This window comes from Sinocyclocheilus grahami, unplaced genomic scaffold (genome assembly GCF_001515645.1).
Source record: "Sinocyclocheilus grahami isolate Dianchi unplaced genomic scaffold, SAMN03320097.WGS_v1.1 scaffold1055.1, whole genome shotgun sequence".
In the NCBI taxonomy this organism is placed as follows: domain Eukaryota; kingdom Metazoa; phylum Chordata; class Actinopteri; order Cypriniformes; family Cyprinidae; genus Sinocyclocheilus; species Sinocyclocheilus grahami.
The window spans coordinates 265,896-289,409 of NW_015506234.1; the positions used below are offsets into that span (position 1 = coordinate 265,896).

General features: G+C 37.2%; 1 pseudogene; it reads right to left on the reverse strand.

Moving 5' to 3' along the window:
- Positions 1–19,040, reverse strand: part of LOC107566193 (extracellular sulfatase Sulf-1-like) — a 100,960-nt pseudogene extending 81,920 nt beyond the window's left edge.
- Positions 19,041–23,514: the final 4,474 nt, after the last annotated feature.

A 23,514-nucleotide genomic window follows, 5' to 3' on the forward strand; every position in this document is an offset into this window, starting at 1 on the left:
TCGATTCTTTAGATTTAAGAATCAATATTGTTTCGTAAAAATAAGGATCCATTAAAATCAAGAAATCAATATTGTTTTCCCAGCTGTATCTGATTTCATACTATATCAGCTGGAATACTTTTGAAAACAACGTGAACTGACATTTGAACTAATTTTACTTCCATAATTTGACCTTTTAGATTGATACATTGAGGACATTAGATAAGAAAAGAAAAAGAAAAAAAACGCAGCGGGACTTGATTCGAATCAATTCCTGATGGACTTTAAATCATGAAAAGTGAGTCACATACCAGAATAAAATCCAGACCGAATGAAGTAATGCCAAAGCTATTTAGCTATTTGTAAACTTTATCCAATAATGACACCAAGTTATAACATTTTGATTATAGATGACAAAGACTATTCTTTTTAGAATAACATGCACCAATGAATTGCTCACAAGAACATTCATTTTAATAAAAAAAAAACATTCAGTTTTGACTTCATGTTGACTTTAAATCACCCTTTAAAATTTATACCACTGCTAATTTATCCCATGGCAGCTATGCTAGCGAAGGTTTCGTACAGCCATTAAGAATTAGCTGACAGATGTCTAAATGTTTGGATAGATTCTGACCACGTAGGAAATATGTCCAAATGTTCAGACGACATTAAATCACGCTGCAGTTAAATAAACTCAGACAATATTCAAACAAATGTTGGTCAGTTTCCCTTTTAAAACGCCAACTCATATCCACTTTAAAAGAGGGGGAAGCGGTGGCAGGACACACAATAGAAATTCAATATGGACTTTACATGTGTTCTCCCTTGGTAATCCATATAAAGCATTTTAATTTTGGAGATCCCCAAGGCATAAACTGTGACCAACTGCTTGCCGCAACACCACTTTATGACCACTTAAATTCTGCAGCAGTCGATTTAAGAGTGGGTGTGTGCACAGGATAAGCAGACAGGTAAATCACCTTCATGGCGAGTCATAAGGCTTAATTTGTTTACGCCACTCTTGAAACACTGCAAATTAACTCTAGACGTCAATAGAACATTGTTGTCTGCGGTGGAGCTGTTAAGCGAACAAGGAAAGTTTTATTAATGACTGCTGTAGATACTGTAACTCGGTAGCATTCAAATGCGTCAGAGGAAATTCCAGGACAGTTCAATGAACAATTTGGCATGGACTTTCCAAAATAAAAAATAGATGTTTGAAATGAATAAATAAAATGCTAAATTATATTTGTTATAGCTAAAATAAGGCATTAAATAAATAAATAAATGTTTATTATAATGTGCGCACACACACACACAAACGTGTCAATTGAAAAGTTTTTAATCCCCATAGATTCAGTGTTCAGCAAGTTTATCCACTTATTTTGTCTAGTTTAACGATACCAAACCTGGTGTGAAAAGAGCACTGACAACAAACAAACAAAAGTTAACTGAAATAAAATATAGCTATTAGTTAAAAGTTAAACTTAAACGAATGAAAATGAGAAGAATTGCATTAGGAACTGTACAAAAAGTTTGTATAATACTTAAAATACTAAAATTACTAAAACTAAACTAAAAATAAAAGCTAAATTAAAAAATTTAAAAAACTATTGTAAATGATAAAAGCGCATATCAAAATAGCTAAAACTGAACATAAAAATAAAATTCAACATAAATACTAGCATAAAAATAATACTAAAACACTGATTGACATTGAAAAAGCGTCTTATAAGAACAACAGTTAAACCTGGCTTCCTGTCAAAAAAAGGTTTGTTTTCGGATAACCAAAGTGGTTTTATCATATGGGGGTAGGTTAAATGCAGCTGTAGCTCATGTACATCTGAACTGGCCTGTTCCTCTTTTATCTACTTTCTGTGAAGTTCTCACAATTAAGCTACATTAGCATTTTACTGGCAGCTACTGCAGGAGGAGGGTCAGGTAATACAACAGGTAATTGAACACGGGTTGGGGAGGAGGAAAGGAAGTGAGGATGTGGAAGAGAACGATGCTAATATCCTTAATGGTGGTCATCATTGTTTGGGCCATGTTGGGAAGCTATACAAGAAATAAAAGAAAAGTAACTTTTGCTATAAGCAGACTTTAAAAGAAAGGTTTCAAAGAAAGGAATAATTTAATGCTGGCCACCTGAGACTCGGTTTAAGAACAAAAGTCATATAGAGTCAAATGTGAAAGGTTAGATCAAAGAGTTACATTTTAAAATATATTTAAATAGAGAAGTTTTTTCAGTTGTAATATTTCACAATATTACGTTTTTTACTGTATTTTTGATCAAATAAATGCAGCCTTGTTGAATATAAGAGAGACTTTTTTCAAAAAACAAACAAAAAAAAAATTGTAGGCTATTCTAAACTTTTGGCCGGTAATGTGTGTATGCAAACCTAAAATATATATTACAATCGAAATATAATGATTTTTAGAAGTGGCATGTAGCAAGATAACGTGGCAGAGCCTCTTTAATAATAGCGCAAATAAATAATGTCCTCAATATTTGGTTAACAGGCCTAAATATTTGGTTACAACGTTAAAAGGATGCCATAAAATTCGCCCACAGATGAGTTCATGGTTTATGTGGAGGTGTCCTTCCCGTTTCATCATCTGCCTCATGCTCAGAGTTTAAAACTTACCCACCCATAATCCATCAGGCCTTAATTTTACCATTTGCATGCAGTAAACATGAACTAAATATGTATGAACAGTGATATTATCTAACATTAGATGACTTTGATATGTGGAGGTGAAGGTATTGTGAATCTTTTGCTTTATATAGAGATGTTTCACAGACATCTATGGCCAAAACTGTACATACAAGACAAATACCATTCCTTCTCTATAGAAAGGCCTGAAAAATGTATGTTCATTGTCCTTATAGCTCAGAAGTTATTTATGGAGAGCTGACATATATGTGGATTCTGACAGCATTCCAGAATGAATGAGTGTAGTCCGAGCCGGCATGTCACTGTTTGTTTAACCTCGGATTAATAAAACTCTAGTGCAGGCCTTTAAAAATAAATGCTTCTTCAGCTCAGTCTGAGCTTGAGCCCCCATACACCAACTTTGATTTAAAGGCAGTCAGAATGTAAAGGATTCTTTCATGTCAGCAATTAACACATGAACATGATAAATGCAGCTGATTCAAGATGGCAAGTTAGATTTATCAGCTGTGGCTTGCCATCTTGGTTTAATCTTACTTTATGGCATTCAAACAGTAAGGTGGTTGATAATGTGAAGCATAAGCCATGTAGGCACTTGGAAGAAGCCAGAACTACTGAATGTGTGAACCATGTGTCTTATCATTGACAGTCTGAACACCATTTGAAATTAAACATTAAAAACAAAGCCAAATATAGGTATTGCTAAAGTTCCAATGATGTTGACAAGGTTAAAACACTAAAAGATAATAATAAGACATGTGAAAATGAAGATGGACAGCTAAACAAGACCTGAGAAAGTTCCCATAGCCCAAAAGTCCTTAGGTCAGTTTAGAAGTGTACAAGCTACACCTGCATTAGCAGCTCTTACAAAAACAACTTCTACATTCCAGGAGAGCAACACTGACCTTATTTCTACCAATAGACCCCAGTCTTTTGTTTTCGAAGCTTTACACCCCAAAAATGTGGCCTTTATCCATCTGCGAGGTTGCCACGACTCTACAAATATGGACAGAATAGGACAAAGAAGAGTCAGGTCAATACATTCGCCCACTGTTGCCCTCATTTATTCTGCTGGGCATGACATAAGCAAACAATCCTCTCTTACAGCTTAGCAACTATTTGGACTGCCACAGACTGAAGTCACTTTTCTATGGGCCCATGATATCCTCAAATTCAGAACATGACCCATTGCAGGTCCTACATTTGTACTAGATGTGCCGGACCAAAGAGGGGGGAAAAAAAACCTTTCCTCTCCTTAGCAGCGTAACCATCCTGAAAACATTTAAATAAAAAAAAATCTTGCACATTTGAACACACCAAGTCCTTCTTGAGTCATCAAAACATGATCATTGGTTATGAATAAACTAAAATTAAGACTCACATATGAGGCCATTGATGCATTTTTGTGGGATGCAAAAAAAAACCCTCATTTTTGAAGATGAAGCAGAAGAACAACAACAGCAACAACAAAGAAGAAATATAAGCAGAACAAGAAAAACAACAAGAACAAAGATTAAATAAGAACAAAAACTAGGTGAAGATCAACAACAACAAAAGAGCAAAGAAGGACAAGTATAAGAAGACAAAGATGAAAAACAATGAAGAGCATGAATGAAGAACAAGACAAAGAACAACAAACAACAACAACAAGTACAAGACAAAGATGAAAAACAAACAAAGAACATGAGAAATGAAGAACAAGACAAAGAACAACAACAAAGAAGAAAGGAGAACAAGATGATGAAAAACAACGAGAAATGAAGAACAATAAATAAAGGACGACAATTACAATAAGATGAAGATGAAAAACAAAGAAGAACATGAAGAATGATGAACAAGACAAAGAATAACAACAAAGAAGAAAGGAGAACAAGATGATGAAATACAAAGAAAAACGACAAGAACAAAACAAAAACAAGGATAAAAAGGACAAGACGACAACGAAAAACAAGAACAACTTTTTAAGTCCAAATACCCAACTATATGCATGGCTGCTACTCATATTTGCTCAAAATCACAGTCCCCCCCCCCCCCCAACCACAGAAAGAAAAAAAAAAAAGAAAAAAGATGACACCGATGGGAAAGTTCAGTTCCCCCAATTGAGCAGCCTCGCTTGGATAGATTGAGCAAACGTCGCCTTTGTGTGCCCATCTCCTTGCCTCTGATGTGGCCTGACAGCAAGAGCATTATGGGAAGGCTGGTTCCTGCAGGAGTGGTAATGCAGCTGTCTCCTGTTTACCCTCTTCCTCTGGGTCTGGGTATCAATTAGCCTGGCAATGGAGAAAGTGCAATCAACACTACTCAAACGAAAACCATAGCGTGCCAAATCTAAGAACTGAAGACGTACATCTCTTTAAAACAAATGGTTCCCATCATCATGTGTCTGACGAGCAGCGAAGCCAAAAGTCTTTATGGTCTTTTAAGGAATTACTTAAGGATATGAAGGCATTTTAAGTGCTTGTTAAACTTGTTCCATTTGTTTTAACCACCAAGAGAGCGTGAACTCTTCATTCATCATATAATTCCTCATCTGGCTTAACTGAAATTACATTTGTGTACCTGTAATTGCAAATGTACCTCAATCAAACAGCAAATACTTTTATTTGCTCCAAAAGAAACACTTAAACACAAAGCTTAATAAAAAGCAACATTTTAAAAAGAAACTTGGAAAAGCTTGTTTTTATTAAGAACCAATTTAGTAATGATCTTGTGTTTTTGCGTTTTAAGCCTTAGAAATCCTCTTATTGCTATAGTACATCAATAAAACTGCATGACTGCTGTAAGAGCGAAACAAAGACATTATTCCATATTGCTCTAGTGAGACTGACTTTGCTGTCTTTATGTTTATGATTTCAATGATTTCTGTGTAAATTACAAAAGTAACTTCTAAATGAAAAGCTCATTACACTTTCAAAAACGAAAATGATAACTGAAAGCCAATTTGATAGTGATGGTTAAAAAGGAAATTCTCGGCTCAAATACTGGTTTGAATCAAAAGTTATTTTACAAGCCTGATTTGTTCATAAATAATGAAAAGGGGATTTTTCCATTTTCTGAAAAAGTATACATTTTCTGTATAAACATTGAAGAAATAATAATAAATAACTACATTTTATTTATTTAAACTGACATATGAAGTCAAGTCTAACAGAACAAAGCTATGAAGTTCAATCTATGTCATTTCAATCTTAAGATTATATGGAAAACAAAACACAAACCTGGGTTTGTTTTTCAAAGCAATATCTGGCAACACTGCAGCGCCGGTATTTAAACTGACATACTGTATGTCTAAATTTTTTTTTGATGAAATCCGAGAGCTTTCTGACCCTCCATAGATAGAAAGGGAACTACCACACTCAAGGCCCAGATAGGTAGTAAGGACATTGTTAAAATAGTCCATGTGACATCAGTGGTTCAACCTTAATTTTACAAAGCTAGAAGATTCCTTTGTGTGCAATGAAAACAAAGGGTTTGGAAAGACATGAGGGCGAGTAATTAATTACAGAATTTTCTTTTTTGCGTGAACGGTCCCTTTAAATCCTTTCTGTGAGAGAAAGAAGAGAAGGAATCAGAATGTGATGCCCGAGTCAAATAAAAAGAAAAAGCAAATTATTAGAAAAATTACAGAAGCCTGGTCCCACCCATGCACAGAACAAGGCAATAGGACAGCCAAGAGAAGACTATGCTATAAAGACAAATTACAGCCCAGTCATGTTTCTCCTTAAACTAGTCATTAAGATTTGTGTCCATGTTAAATGTTACATTGCTAGTCTGGCACATCAGCACCTTCTTTCTTCATACAAGCAGCGCAGCTCCCTTAAAACATCTGGATATCTACCAGTTGGGCTGAAATTCAGTCCTTGGCCTCCTTTCAGGTGGATAATCATGAGCTCAGCATTTAGGGATCCTGCTGCACCTTGTGAATACATGAATCACATGAAACATTTGATCCATGTGTACTTTGACTCGGTCAAGCATCTCTCAGGACATTTCCTTCAAAAAGACCTCACCCAATCAAATTCGCTCAGTTCCGTCCCACAAACTTGGAACTAGATGGCCCTCGAGTCTCAGATGACCTTCTGAACACTGAGGAAGTTGACTGGGGCAAACCCATTACGGTTACTGCGCTTCACACTTGAATAAATCAAAGAAAAAAAAAAAAAAGAAAAAAAAAGGCTGAACACGCCTCTGGGTGGCCTCAAAAGGAGGGAATTAGTTAGGACAGATGTTTTTGACATTCAGTCTGATTTCATTTAGGGGAAATGAAGAGACAGGAAAACCTCAGCAGACCCAAAATACAGCCATTTTTATTATTTGCTTGGACAATTTGCTTCATGAGAACAGCGAGCATCATGCCTAAACCCCATTGTTACGAAATCCCGGAAGCGAAAAGGCACAATAAATGAGTCAGTCTGACAGAATCATTTGCAAATCTGTCAGTAAAGTCTTAGCCAATTCCATCCAACTGATATTGAATAAGCTTGAAGATGGCCTTTAAAAAAGGTTTCCACGTCGCTCACGAGAAACTGAGGTCATCTTTCTAGCCAACATCCACTAACATGCACATTACAGCCTTGAAACTCTGCAGGTGCCGGCCAGCTGAAAGCTCTTTTCCACCAGGAAGCTGTAAAAGTCAACTACACCCCTGTTGTGTACTGTGCTGTTATGGTTTTGGTGAGTGGAACCACTTGTGGTTAGTAAACAAGCCTATTCATGGAGTTTGTGTTCAGCCACCTCATCGGCGTCAAGACATTGGGACACTCCATGATTATGTCTGGAGTTACAACTCAATCAAACTGCTGGAAAAAGATACTTGGGTAACTCGACTTGATCTTACAAGAAAATGTGTTTTCAAGTAGTTGCAATTTCATACCAGTCTGTACAACGAAAATGTACTGTGTGCACTGCCACACAACTGATGATAAGATTAATGTTACCAAAGGGTCAGCAAAAGGCATTTAGATAAGTAATCAAGCCTGACACATTATCCAGTCCACCATAATTTCTGGCAATTACACAAAAGTATAGAGAACTCCAAGCTATTATCTAGTACTACCACAAATAATGTGTAAAGTTTTAACTAAACGAAACTTTTAACTATTCTTTTATATAATTTAGTTTATTTATTACATGTGTGTGTGTTCTAACTATTACAGCTGATATACATAATAAATAATATAAACTAAATTAAATATATAAATATTTTCATCTATTTATTGAACGTAGTTTATTATTTTAGTTGATTTATTTTTTATTACACACAATTATATATATATATATATATATATATATAGTTACATATGCATGTAATTTTATTCGGTTCACAAGTAATGGCTTGTACTGATACGGCTGCCCCCCTTGTGGCCGAGAGTTTGTTATTTTTCTTCATTTATTAGGTGCCGATTTCATACACCTGTGTTCCTTATGAGCGGAGCGGTATAAATGCTGTTGTGATGCTGGAAGCAGTTGTGGGACTTTTGCTGGCAACCAGAGGAAAACTAGACCAGAGGCTGAATCGGGAATTTTTGCTGTGATTTTACCCCTCTCTTTTTGTTCAAAATAACTAATAAATATCTGCCCTTTTAAAACGAGCCTGTGCTTGCTTCCGCCTCTATGCTATGTTCATAAACGTAACATAATTGGGGGCTCGTCCAGGATTTGGGTACCCAAAGCGAGAATCATAGCCCTACACCAATATTTTATATATATATATATGTTGCATGCTGTTAATTACCACAGATGAGTATTTTGACTCTCCAATATTATGTAGAAAAAATATATACTGTACAATCATGGCCAAAAGTTTTGGCAGTGACATAAATTGTGTTTTGCAAAGTTTGCTGCTTAAGCTGTTGTGGTGTTCATTCACATTGTTTCTAGATTATTGTGTAGAGTGATCAGATGCATTTTACATAATTGCTAAAAGCTTCATTGGCCAAATTTTTTTAATTTTCAAAAAAAAAAAAAAAAAAAATCCACTGTTTCTTGATCCTGACACAAAATGACCAGCTAACATTAATTGACTAATCATATCAGCAGCACATGTGAAAGTGTGAATGAGTACTAGTCCGGTGAAATCACTGTCATACTAATTAGACTGTAAGAGCAGACTCATTGCTATAAAAAGGAGGGAAGAAGTGCTTCCAATCATTGTGTTCTTGTTAGCAGTGGTTACCTCCAAAGAAACACGTGCAGCCATCATCGCTTTGCATCAAAAATGGCCTCACATGCAAGGAAATTGCTACAAAGAATATTGCACCTGAAAGAACCATTTACCAGATTATCTGATAGGGGGGAGAGGGGGTCGACTGCAGTGAAGAAGTCTTTAGGATGTCCCAGAGTGTCCAGCAAGAGCCAGGACCGTCTCCTCTGAGGAGTCAGCTACGGAATCGTGTCAACACCAGTGCAGAGCTTGCTCAGGAATGGCAGCAGGTTGGTGTGAAAGCATCTGCATGCACAGTGAGGCCAATACTTTTGGACAATGGCCTGGTGTCAAGAAGGGCAGCAAAGAAGCCACTTCTCAAAGAAAAACATCAAGGACAGACTGAAATTCTGCAGAAATACAAGGACTGGACAGCAGAAGACTGGTGCAAAGTTATTTTCTCTGATGAAGCTCCCTTCCGACTGTTTGGGACATCTGGAAAATCGATTGTTCGGAGAAGAAAAGGTGAACACTACAATGAGTCCTGTGTTGTGCCAACAGTGAAGCATCCTGGGACCAATCATTGCTTTTCAACCAAGGGAGTGGACTCTCTCATAATTCTGCCCAAAAACCCTGTCATGAATAAAGAATGGTATCAAAACGTCCTGCAAGATCATTAGGCAACTCCCCAGATCTCAGTCCCATAAAGAACCTGTGGTCAGTCCTCAAAAGGCAAGTGGACAAGCAGAGGTTATGAAGAACAAGGGTCAACACTGTAAATGTTGACTAATTTTTTTTGCCAATAAAAGCCTATAAAACTTATATGCTTATCATTGTTGTTCAGTATACCATAGAAACATGTGGAAAAATAATCTACAAATACTGAAGGAGCAAACTTTGCAAAACACAATTTATGTCACTGCCAAAACTTTTGGCCATGACTGTATATAACTGCCTCCTTATTTTAAAATGCCACTGCTATATACATATGAAGAGTTTGGTTCCAAAACGCGATAAACAATTTTTAGAAGAGATTGAGTTCCCGCCAAAATCAGTATTGTATCTGGTCTGTATTGAAAAGTCCATTTTTAATTTTACGCAAAATGCGATATCCACCATGTTATTCTGTCATGTTTTCTCTCCATCTTTCCAAACCGCAACAAACGCCAGTCTCCCTTCTCTGCAGAATGCGATACATCTGCTCAACCAATCACAGCGCACCATTCCAAGCATGGTAAACCATAATGGCGGCTCTTTGAATACACCCGGCATCCTAGTTTTCTACTTTGTAATCAACAAACAAACAAAAAAATTAATAATTATGACCGCATTGATGAACCGGTGGTGGTTTCTGCGGTAGGGAAGAAAAGTAAGCCATCGAAATCTAATCATTTACATGAGGAGATTAAGATGATTAGACACTCGGCAGGAGTAAAAATGCCGGCTGTTGCTTGTTCTCACACGACAGCATCAAACTTCTGTCACGCTGACACACTGGCCCCAGGGGATCTTTTGAAAAACTTTCAATTGTTTTACTCCAAGTCGACGAAAACCGAGCAGGACCAAGTCTTTTTGCAGCTGATCGCCATCAAAAAAGTTCAGTGGCAACGTCCCAAGGTTGACAACAGCAATATGCAGAAGAATAGGGAGGTCACAAATGAATACCATTTGCTGACAGAAGATCATCCGACAAAGATTCCTGTCTGTAAGGTCACCTTTTGCCGCGCACTGGGAGAGTAATTTTTTTTATTTATTAATTATACTATTCATACAGGACTGCCTGCTCTTTAGACGTGTGCATCATTAAACAACACTATGTTGATGTGATTATATTTAGCCTAGGCTATATGACGACAGCTTAATTAAAAAACAAGTACACAAACAAGCACTGGCTTTTCAATGTAGCCTTCTAACTATCAATAGAAGCATAGCCTACTATCCCATCCTGCTCTTAGTTGTCATCATAGTAACATTATTGTGAAGATGTGGGCCTATGCTTAAGCTGGCCATCAGCCCTGCAGTATGAGACATACACTTTTCTGTTGAATGTTTTAAATTTGTTGCTAGTTTGTTTGCTTGTTAAAATGTACATAAGTAATGAGTGACACTTAGTTGCCTGATGTAGGCCTACTGTCTGGGCACAAATGTCCTTAAATCTTTTAGGCTTAAAAATTATATAAAATTGATACTATAATAAATGTTAATCTTTCTTCTTTACAGTGTTCTTAACAGGGCTGGATTGGTAATCGGGCATACCGGGCATTTTCCCGGTGGGCCGACGCACCTAAGGGGCCGACAAAATGTTTTTTTGTTTTTTTTTTGCCAAGGACTAAGCAGGGACAGCGAGCAGCCAGTGGCCCATTGGATTGTCTCCTGTATAGACCGCGTAAACCATCCAATCACAATGCGCTATAGATGGCGCATTTAAGCATTTTGCTCCGCTTATATAAAGATCGCTTCACTCCAACTTCTTCCTCGTCGGCTTTTCCCACGTTTTCAAAGCAGATTTATCAAGAACAGGCTTGTGCTGCGGTGAGTGATGCTGCCCAAAGAGCCAGGCAGGAGGAGGGAGGAGGAGAGGAGAGTAGTTGAATCGGTAAAGTGCTTGATAGGGACTCGCAACGGAGACAGACATCTAACCTATCCTGTGTGTGCGCGCCATGAGTGTAGAATACGTAAACACTTTTTAATAAAAATGTAAATTCATCCCCCGCGCTTTAGTCAAGTGTGTTGATAGAGGTTTCCATGGGCCAATGCGAATAAATCTAGATTTAAATAAAAAAAAGACACGATATTGTCGGACCTGACGTTTTATTCTTATCCAAAACAACTATATGTGATATGAGTGTGATACATACATACACTACCAGTCAAAAGTTTTTGAACAGTAATATTTTTATGTTTTTTAAAGAAGTCTTTTCTCACCAAACCTGCATTTATTTGATCTAAAATACAGCAAAAGCAGTAATATTGTGATTTTTTTTACTATTTAAAACAACTGCTTTCTATTTAAATATATATTAAAATGTCATTTATTTCTGTGATCAGAGCTACATTTTCAGCATCATTACTCCAGTCTTCAGTGTCACATGATCCTTCAGAAATCATTTTTATATGCTGATTTGTTGTTTAAGAAACATTTATTATTATTATTATCAAAATTTAAAACAGTTGAGAATTTTTTCGGGATTCTTTGAATAGAAAGATCAAAAGATCAGCATTTATCTGAAATAAAAAGCTTTTGTAACATTATACACTATACAATTCAAAAGCTTGGAGTCAGTAGAATGGTTTTATTTTTTTGGGGAAAGAAATTAATACTTTTATTATTAATACTTAATACTTTTTAGAAATTAATACTTTTAATACTTTTTATTATTTAAATTGATCAAAAGTGATGATAAAAGACATTCATATGCTAAAAAAGATTTCAATTTCAGATAAATGCTGCTCTATTCATCATCTGAAAAATTCTACTCGGATGTTTTCAACATAATAAAAATTGTTTTTTTTGTTTTTTTTTAGCAGCAATTCAGAATATTTGAATGATTTCTGAAGGATCATGTGACTTGAGTAATGATGCTAAAAATTCAGCTTTGAAATCACAGGAATAAATTACATTTTAAAATATATTAAAATAGAAAACAGTAATTTTAAATAGTAAAAATATTTCACAATATTACTGCTTTTGCATCAAGAGACATCTTTAAAAAAAAATTAAAAAAAATCTTACTGTTCATAGATAGATGGATAGACAGACAGACAGATTAGATAGATATCCAAAATGCTGCTGCAAGATCAATCTTTAATGAGCCGAAAAGAACGCATGTCACACCTCTGTTCATCAATTTGCACTGGCTACCAGTAGCTGCTCGCATTAAATTCAAGGCATTAATGTTTGCCTACAAAACCACCACTGGCTCTGCACTCCTTTACCTAAATTCATTACTTCAGACTTATGTGCCCTCTAGAACCTTGTGTTCTGCAAATGAACGACGCATTATTGTGCCATCTCAAAGAGGCACAAAATCACTTTCATGGACTTTCATTAACTGTTCCCTCCTGGTGGAATGACCTGCCCAACTCAATCAGAGCAGCGGAGTCCTTAACCATTTTCAAGAAACGACAAAAAAAAACAAAAAAAAAACATCTGTTCCACCTTTATTTGACCCTCTAACTCTAGCGCTTTCTATTCTATTTTAATTCTACTTTATATTTCTTCTTTATTTAAACAACAAACAAAAAAAAAAAAAAAACAAACACAAGCTTTCTATTTTTTCTATTCTGTCGACTTGTTTTTCTTTGTGTGCGTATATATATATATATATATATATATATATATACACACACACATACATACACACACACACCTTGCTACGTCTACTGCGTTAGGCTAACCGAGACTTGTCATTTGCACATATATATTGTTGCTCTTTTGTTAGTTTTGACTGCTTTTATGGTCCTCATTTGTAAGTCGCTTTGGATAAAAGCATCTGCTAAATTACTAAATGTAAATGTAATGTAAATATATCAATGATCAGCCCTGGTTCTTAATAGGACAAAAGTGTTTTTATTAATGCCATTAATGTTTTTGTTAATACAGCGTATAGCACTAGTCAGCTAAATGAATGTAACATGGCAAAGATGAATGCACTTTTGGAAGTTGGAATTTCTGTGGTCTAATTTGACATTGTTCATGTTCTTGTTCATGATGAAATTATTTTATTGTTGTAATTAATTAATTTATAGCATTAACAAGTTGATCCATTGAATTCATTTTGGGAGCGATGACTGATTGAATGTATTTTTAGTCCAATGCCTGTATATAAGATTAGTATTGACCAAGTTCAGAGGCTGTCAAATGCGGATCAACTTACTTTCTGTATTTTCAACAGTTTCAATATGAAAAAAATAACTTCTATTGATTCAATGGATTAATTGCATTTTGGGGAAAAAATAATCTGTTTTTACATTAAATCTTTGAAAATCAAAATCTGGATTTGAATTTATGTTATTATAAGCTAAAGATGCTATGTGAAAGTTTGAAACAGAAAATAGTGGTTCCCTGTCGATACTTCACTCATACTGCTTCTTGCTAAAGACGCTATGGGAAAAAGCCTTTTTTCTCCTGAACTGAAGCCTTTTTCAATCACGCAGTGAAACTGCACAGCCATTGGTTCGTGCGGTGTATTGAAAACAAACCAATGGCTCGGCAGCGGAGCTGCACGAGCCTATGGCAACAAAGCCCACCAGATCCCACCAGAATGGGTGGGGCCATCTGGCTATATAAGCGGGCGTTCGCCACAGGATTCGCCGATTTCTTCTCTTTCAGCGACAACGATGATCTTCACTGATCTACGAGACTCGAAGACTGCTCGCCATAGAAATGCATCGCAGCAGGAAATAAGCTGGACCAGCGACCTCTCTGCTTCGCTGATTCGCCGCTCCTCCCTCCGCCTTCAGAGTCGTAACAGCAGAAGTCCCAGCTAATTCCCCTGCCGCCATCCGGCGAGCCTAAAAGAGCTAATTTCTAACAGGTAAGTTCTTAAAAGAGCAAATGTTCTGGCGACGTTGTTGCAAATGTCACACTGCGATTGTGGCTAGAGGAGTAGGGAGCATGTCGCCTGTCTGGGCAGCCCCCACATAGAGACTTGCACGCTCACGGAGGCGGAATGCTCTCACTGAGAGCATGAGTCTCACCCCTCTCCACTTTCGCCCTGCCTTCTTCAACGAAGGTAGCCCCGCTCTCTTGTTTCTCCTCTCTCAGCAAAGCTCAGAGATAGAAACAGCAGAGCCACGGGGCTGAGCAACCGGGTATGAGCAATCGTACGCTGGCACAGAGCCCGCGTGCCTGCTCTCCCCGCTGCACTTTGTTCCACCAGTGTGTTTTACACGTGAGGATCAGCGCCCCTCGTTACATCGAGTTTTAATCTTTTTCGGCGGATTGAAAGGGAATGCGGTCACTAACGATTATCGCTGACAGCCTCAGATTCCAGACGCGTCTGGGCCAAGCCCACGGGGGCTGACTGCTCTCGCTACGAGGGTATGGAGTCTAGCGCCCCCAAACGGCCTCTGTTATGCCTCCAAGCACCCCGTTCAGTTCCGGGTGCCGACGGTAATGCATTTGTTGTGAACTCCGTTGTGAATACTGGGCCTGTTCAAAAGAGCCCACACAACTGGTCGCTGATGTAGAAAGAAAAATAAAACAAACATTGAAAGAGAGCAAATTTCCTCTTCCGTTTCTCACGAGTGCCCTGCCACAGCGCAGCCAGTCACTCGAATTAAACCAACCCCTTGCCATGCGGGCCGAGGCCTGGCAGGCCATCCCCGGAGTGTCAGAATGGGTTATGGGGATAAAAAATTACCTCGAAGACCCCTGCACTTCAGCGGTGTGTTCCCCACGTGTGCACGTCCTGGGCTCAGAGGTGATGAATCTGCTGGCAAAAGGAGCTGTAGAAATGGTTCCTCCAGCTCAGAGTGAGTCGGGCTTCTACAGCCGTTACTTCCTCGTCCCCAAAAAGGATGGTCTCCGGCCCATCCTCGATCTCAGACGCCTTAATCACGCCCTCATGAAAAAGGTAGTTCAGGATGACTACGCTGAAACAGATCCACACGCAGATTCGCTCAGGGGACTGGTTCTTTTCTCTGGACCTGAAAGAGGCATACTTTCACATCCAGATAGCGCCCAGTCTCAGACGATTCTTGAGATTCGCCTTCGAGGGACGGGCTTATCACGGTCCTTGCCTTCGGGCTGTCTCTGGCTCCCCGCACTTTTACGAAGTGCATGGACGCCGCTCTTTCCCCTCAGAGACAGATGGGAATCCGTATTCTCAACAACCTCGACGATGGCTCGTACTGGCCCAGTCGAGAGGCAGAATTAATATCACACAGGACCTCGCTGTGCGAGGGCAAACTGACTTTCCGCCATTGGTCTAAAGAGGAAAAAGGGTTTCACATCAACTGCTTGGAAATGCCAGCAGTGTGTTGAGCCTGTCAGTTCTTCCTGCCAGTCCTAAGGGGACACCATGTGCTAATCTAATCGGACAACATGTCGGTTGTGTACAGAAATCGCCAAGGAGGCCTCTCCACGAAGCGCCTCTTCATTCTGGTACAGCACCTTCTAGAATGGGCTCAACTCAACCTGCGCTCGCTGAGGGCAGTGCCTATACCGGACAAATTGAATCGAGGAGCGGACATGTTATCAAGGAGCAGTGTCCCCTCAGAGGAGTGGATGCTCCATCTGCAGATGGTTCAGAGAATCTGGGAGATCTTCGGTGAGGCCGAGGTAGACCTCTCCACCTCAGAAGACAACTCTCACTGCCCAAGTTATTATTCGAAGATCAGGAACGTGTTGGCCCACGATTGGCCCAACCTCCTCCTTTCTGCATTTCCCCCCCCAAGCACCCTGATCCCACAGGCAATCAGGTGAATCATGTGTACCGCACGAATACAGTTTTTTTTTTCTCCGGAAATTCAAATAATAAATGGCGTTTTGACAGTCTTTGATGTGGCATGACAGATCGCTGTATAAACGCCTTGGAGAGCCGCTTCTGGGACGGTTCAGAAACGTGCTGGTATAATCCCAACACAAGCACTGACTAGAGCGGCCGCGATCAGCTCCGGTTCCCGTGTCTGAACCGTGACGCCCCGCAGATTTGTGCAGAGTGGAGCGCGCGTGAACGCGGTCATTCCTTCCTCTGTACTACTACAAACCCAATTCCAAAAAAGTTGGGACACTGTACAAATTGTGAGTAAAAAAGGAATGGAATAAATTTACAAATCTCATAAACTTATATTTTATTCACAATAGAATATAGATAACATATCAAATGTTGAAAGTGAGACATTTTGAAATGTCATGCCAAATATTGGCTCATTTTGGATTTCATGAGAGCTACGTGTAATTGCTCAATCAGTGTTTCAACTGCGGAAAGACATCAACAGTACAGCATGGAAATAAAATGTCACGTAGCATTTAATTTACCTCAGCAAGTCATTAGTGTCCACAGCTCGTTAGTTCATTAGAGAAATGAAGTCTAGAGAGGAGCATTTTGCGAAATATTACACTTCACAAAGAACGGTTTAATAAAAATCCAGATGTGCACTTTATGTTCAAGGATATCTTTATAAAACGACCATGAAATAGAACTCAAAGGCAGATTTTCATCCAGTTCTGTCAAGGCTTGCAATACAATGCCAAATTGTGGTAAAGGGAATACAACCTACAGTATGTGTTTCAGCTTAAGCATGAAACGCTACTGCCTAGAGGGCTTTTAATGTGTGTGTGCCTGAGAAAATGATGATTCCCTCATCAGTCCTCGATATTTTACAGTCAATAGAAACATCACCACATTGACCAAGTGTGCTGCGTTTTGGCATAACATATCATTTAAAAGCCATACAAATGAGGCAAGAAGAAATAACAAAACAGCTCAATGATATGGAGGGCTGCACAAATAATCCTTAATCTTTCTACTTGAACGAAAAGCACAATTGTTCCCCTGCCTGCTGGATGAAGTGCTGTTGGTTCTTCATTTAAGCAGACACAGTTTAAAAAAAAACTCACGCAGCTGCCTGCCAATACACACGCAACACCCTAAGTAAAGTCACATGCTTCTGCTACACAACCGTCTGCCAGCGCTGGAACCGTGTCTCTCGAACCGAACAGTTCATGTTGGTCTACTGACCACAAACTGTCACACCTGAAATATTTCTTCTGGCCTAACAACTCGGTGAGAATAGGCTGAGGTGTCATTGTACTTATTTTGAACTTTGCTTAGCCTGACATTATTCATACTTATTGTGACCAATCGTGCATAGTTCAAATAAGTACATAGCTCATTCAAAAACCTCATGTGATGATTATCGCTGTCCAAAACACATAATTTGGATGAGCACATTCATGGATAAACACTTTCAAGGATTAAATGATTCAGTGGCTCTGCTGAAAGCTACATATTTCTTACTGAAAAGGCCAACGACCTGATCGCAAGTAACTTTGTTGAGAGCTACATGTCCCATAGTAAAAGTATGCAAAAAAAAAAAAACCTTGATTCAAAAAAGGATCAGAAGTTCAGATGAAAAGCAATATTTAATTGGGCTTTTCTTTGTCTAATAATAAAATGACATTCTTAATGAATAATCATAAATACAGATAGATATGTATTGTGTTATAGAGCTACTTATCTAATAGAAAAGGACAAGGCAAAATATTTCCAACTTAAAAAAATGGTTAAAAAAAAAAAAGTAGATCCGGAGTTTGACTGTGTATTAGGCATTTAAATATTTTTACTATAGCTATATATTGCATGTTGAAGAGACCAACACATTGTGTTACGTACAATCTGAAGTTTTACGAATTGGTGATTTTCGTACATGAATTTGTATGAAAACATATGGTTTATAGGAAAAAGCCATGACGCTTCACCCTTAACCTCAGTGGAGCAAGAGCAGATTGTATGAAAAACGGTGTTAGATTTGGATGTTTTTGTCTTCGTTTAACAAGTAAACCTCCCTTGGTCAACCCACAAAAAAAACACCCCACTAAATTCAATAGGCAAAGCTAGCAGGAACAGCAGTCTCTTCTGGCAGTAAAATGACATCTAATGACTAATATATTCTGGTAAACAGAGTCCTACCACACTGAGAATGACTGGAAGTGAAGTGAAGTGAGGTGACACACACACACACACACACACACACACACACACACACACTTCAATCAATGAAGTAGTTGAAAAAACTTAATTAACTTGAACAACATCAACAATTGTAATGACTTGCATTGAACAAAATTAAATTAAGATCCATCTTTCCATTTTTCATATCAGCAGTGAATTAGCAGTTAATATAAGCTACTATTGCTCAAAATATAAGTCACTTTGGAAGATAAAACACAATATCTTTATTAGAGGCTAACTTATTTAGCTCAAAAACAGCTCTCGTACTCCAATATAAAGAAATTCCCATTGTTACCGAAATATGACTCACCTTAAGACATTTAGAGCAGGACCTCAAACAATCATCTAGGCAGCTATGTTTGGTCAATACTTCCAGTTAATTAGTTAGCTGGAGGACTAGTTTTCCACCATGCTACTTCAGCCAAAAGGCCTTCTTTTAAAAGCTTTATAAACTTCCTCCACTTTTCCAAATAATGGCCCAATTAGAGTGGAAATCCTCAAGATCCGTTGATTATCTGTTCTATCTGCCTTAAGGCAGATGGATTGCATGCCCCACCTCTGCTACACAAAACATTAATGATGCTGCCCCTCTCAGTGGATTGTTAGCTTGAAGCTAATTAAGTGAATGGCAGCCATTTTAAAAGCTCCAAAATCAACGCTATCTGGTTTGTGTCCTACCTGAACAAATAAAATCTATTTGCAGAAAGAGTTGCAAAATTATTGTTCACAAATAGTGGAGACCAGAGACATGCTTAAAAAAGACTATAGACTAGACTGATGTAAACTTCTCTTTCTACCAGAAGATAGATAGACAGACAGACAGACAGACAGACAGACAGACAGATAGATAGATAGATAGATAGATAGATAGATAGATAGATAGATAGATAGATGGACAGACACTGTGATTAATGAAACTGATTATTTATTTACTGTTTGAAAATTCTGTTGTCTAAATATTGGCTGATTTTATTATGACTGTAAGGTTATGGATAATAAATTAACTAAATTATAAATATTATTTAAACAATTAAATTTTTTTCCCCAAATCAATAAAAACTAATAATATTAATTAATTAAAAAGAACAAAATACTATATAATATTTTAATAACCTTTTGTTTATCTAATAATAATATAAAAATTAAACAAAAACATAAATTAATGAAATTAATATATAAAAATAGTGCATAGATAGATAGATAGATAGATAGATAGACAGACACTGTGATTAATGAAACTGATTATTTATTTACTGTTTGAAAATTCTGTTGTCTAAATATTGGCTGATTTTGTTATGATCGAGTTAAAAACTGAAAAAAAAACCAATAGATTAATTGGTGGAAAAACTAAAAAATGTATACTATATATACATATACTTTAATGATCTTTTGTTTATCTAATAGTAAAATAACATAATAAAAATATAAAAAACATAAATTATTCAAATATATATATAAATATAGTGTATAGATGATTTATGAAAGATAGATGAAATAAATGTGTACAATTGATTATTTTCCTAAAAAAAACAAATGGTTTTACAAATTTAATTTTTTTAAATGGTTGTCTTTGAGGAAGTTATGAGCAATATTAGTTATGGAATAATGGCTGAAGACTGTTCTTGACCACATTTTTGTCTTTATATACATTTTTAATATTATGAATCCTTCTCAATGTAAATATTTTAATGCTATTGTTATCGTTGGCACACATGTATGTTGCTTATACCAAAAGATGGCAGGTAGATTTGTTGCAGTCTGAGAGTTATGAGGGTAAATGTGAAAAATGTTACCTCGGCCTCTCCTCCCTCAGTGATTTTGTTGACTTTAGTTCAGAGCCCTAAATTGACAGCACATGTATAGCCAAAGCCTGTGTACCTACCTGTTCTGCTGGTTGTTTTCGGGGTTTGTCTCAAGGAAATACCATCAGAGCAGATCCTGCCACATAATGCTTCACTCATGCCTCTCTTTGTTCTGACATTCTGGGAATAAAGAACCAAGCAATGTTTTTCATTTATCGAAAGGTCAGATGAAACCTGTTCTCTGAGGCCTTTAGATCTCTGAGAGGTCAAATGGATACAAATCAAGCATTGAAAATTAAAAAAGAGAACTCATTAAAAAAAAACAGGCTGATATCCTCTTTTGACTATGTGCAGCTGAATGATTTGTTTTGCATGGGGATGGATAACAGCAAAGACTTTTAAGCAAGACTTTCTTCAGAAGGAACAGCTGGCTCTCCAAAAAGAAGCCATTCAAATGCAGACGCTGGATGACTTCCTAATGAACAGAAGTTCCACAGTTATGAGAGCTCCTCGGCCTGGCTTTGAAAACAGTTTAACTGCATTTACACACACAATGGAAACAGAAGGAGAAGAAGCTGTCCTGCATACTGCTTCAAAGCATACTTGTACTGACCATAGATTTATTTGGAGAGATGGGAAAAAGAGTGAAACTACATAATGTTCTTGGGTGGCCTGGAGACTTTGACAGTATATCTGTTCATGGGAAATTCTGCAGTAATCCAATGATGGTAGAACAATTATATATAATTTTTTTGTTTAAATATTAATATTATTTATAATATGTATTATTATTATTATTATTATATTATTACTTTTTTTTACTTTTTAGACCTGGATACGTCAGTTTAATGCAACAAAATAAATAAAATACAATAATAAATAATCAAAACAATACAAATAAATTAAAACAAAATTATATAAATGTATATATAAATTTTAAAAAATGTAAATATAGTACAGAGATAGACGCACATGTCCAATAGTAAAAGTATGCAAAAAATTCCAATACAATTAATAAAAATGGTTTAAAAACAATAGATAGACAGATAGATAGATAGATAGATAGATAGATAGATAGATAGATAGATAGATAGATAGATAGATAGATAGATAGATAGATAGATAGATAGATAGAAGGACACAATTCCCTAGAATATCATGATTAATCATTAAGATTTGTACTCATGGAAATTACTAAAGTAGTCAAACCTGTTCATTAGAAGGGGGTGTGTCAATACTTTTGTCCATATAGTGTAGATAGATAGATAGATAGACAGACAGACAAAATATCATGACATTAAGGCTTGCATGGGAGTGTCTCTTGTGAAATGGCACACATGCTAAGGCAATTGCAACTTTTTATCATATAATTATGAGTGTTCATTCAATAAAAAAAATAACATTATAAAATAGCAAATCATCTAAGTTAAAGGGGTCTTATGTTGTTGCTAAAAATAACATTATTTTGTGTATTTGGTGTAATGAAATGTGTTTATGCGGTTTAAGGATAAAAAAACACATTATTTTCCACATACTGTACATTATTGTTTCTCCTCTATGCCCCGCCTTTCTGAAACACATACATTTTTAAGCGAGTTTTGCTCTGATTGGCCAGCTATCCAGTGCGTTGTGATTGGCCGAATACCTCAAGCATGTGACAGAAATGTTACACCCCTTATCATATTGTGATGTCCTGTCCGGCCGGAGCGACGAGGCAAAAACATTAAAACCCATTATAAACGAGGCATTTGTTGCATCCAGTGGGGACATAATTACGGATTATAATGACTTATACTGTCTTTTTACGTATTGCGTTGCATCGCACCGTGTAAATATAAAACCAGGTCTGCATTTGTGATCGGAGAAATAACAAACAACAAGTGCTACTCTACACTCCTCAAAACTCGCCTTTGAATCGTCAGGGGCAAATCCTGTCAATATAAAAAACGTACTTAAAGTAAGTGAGTCAGATCAGCCGGCATTGTAGTCTACTCTACCAGGATCAGGAAGCAGTCCTCCATAAAATGCGCTGGACACATCTGAATATTTGGGTTAAACTGTTCTGGAACAGTGTTGTAAATACAACTTAACCACTGATTTCTAGTCGTGTCCTCTTTTGGAAGGCCAAACAAAGTAGTTTCGCTTTCACAACGAAATACATGGCGGGCTTGCGTGAGCGGAGGCCGGAGGCCTAGAGTGAGCGGAGGCTGGATTGAGTGAACAGAGGTGGGCGGGCTTGAGAGCGGCGCGGCCAGCAGGCTTGCGGCAACCACATGTGACGACCCCGGGCTGGACTCCTCTTAGCGCAAAGTTGATGTATTTCCTCAGCGACCAGCACGGATCAGCTCTAGGCATGACAAAGAGGATATCGTCCTCTTTTGGAAGGCCAAACAAAGTAGTTTCGCTTTCACAACAAAACACACAGTGCCTTTACGACATGGTGGCGGTGGTAACAACAATACTACAGTGAGAATAAAAGTTACGCCTTCTTTCTTTGCAGATAGATAGATAGATAGATAGATAGATAGATAGATAGATAGATAGATAGATGCAACTTGCATCACAAAATCAAAAAGGCAATTGCAACTTTTTTGATAGATAGATAGATTAGATAGATAGATAGATAGATAGATAGACAGATAGATAGATAAATGCAACTTGCATCACAAAATTAAAACTTTTTTCTCAAAATTATGAGTGTTTATCTCACATTTCTGACATTTCAGAATTGTAAGTTTAAATGCAGTTCTGCATTTATATGTATCACAATTCTGGGTTATATCTCACAATTGTCGAAATTGTGAGATATAAGTTTAGAATTGTGAGGAAAAAAGTTAAAATATATAAATAACACTATTGTTGATTTTGTTTTCTCATTGCTGGCTTGTGATGTCAGGATGAGTTTTCAAATAATCAGTTTGTTGATTGTTTCTTCTTGTGTTACATCTACGTCTATATTAGTCTAAAAGCTCTGTGTGTAGCGATTTCAAGTCATATGCAAGTTTTTTTGTGATGTTATTAGTACTTTAAGATAACAAGATGTTTTGATTTAAACATTTAAGAAATTCAACTCAAAAGAAGCCATTCAAACTATAACTTTTACTTTGAATTGTACAAACACCTAACTCAGTGTCTGGAAGGCATGCCCATCACCAACACCAACTTGAAACACTTGAAGCATGAACCACAAAATGAGGGCTGGCGATTTCTCAGTAGCGTCAGCTTTGAAAACA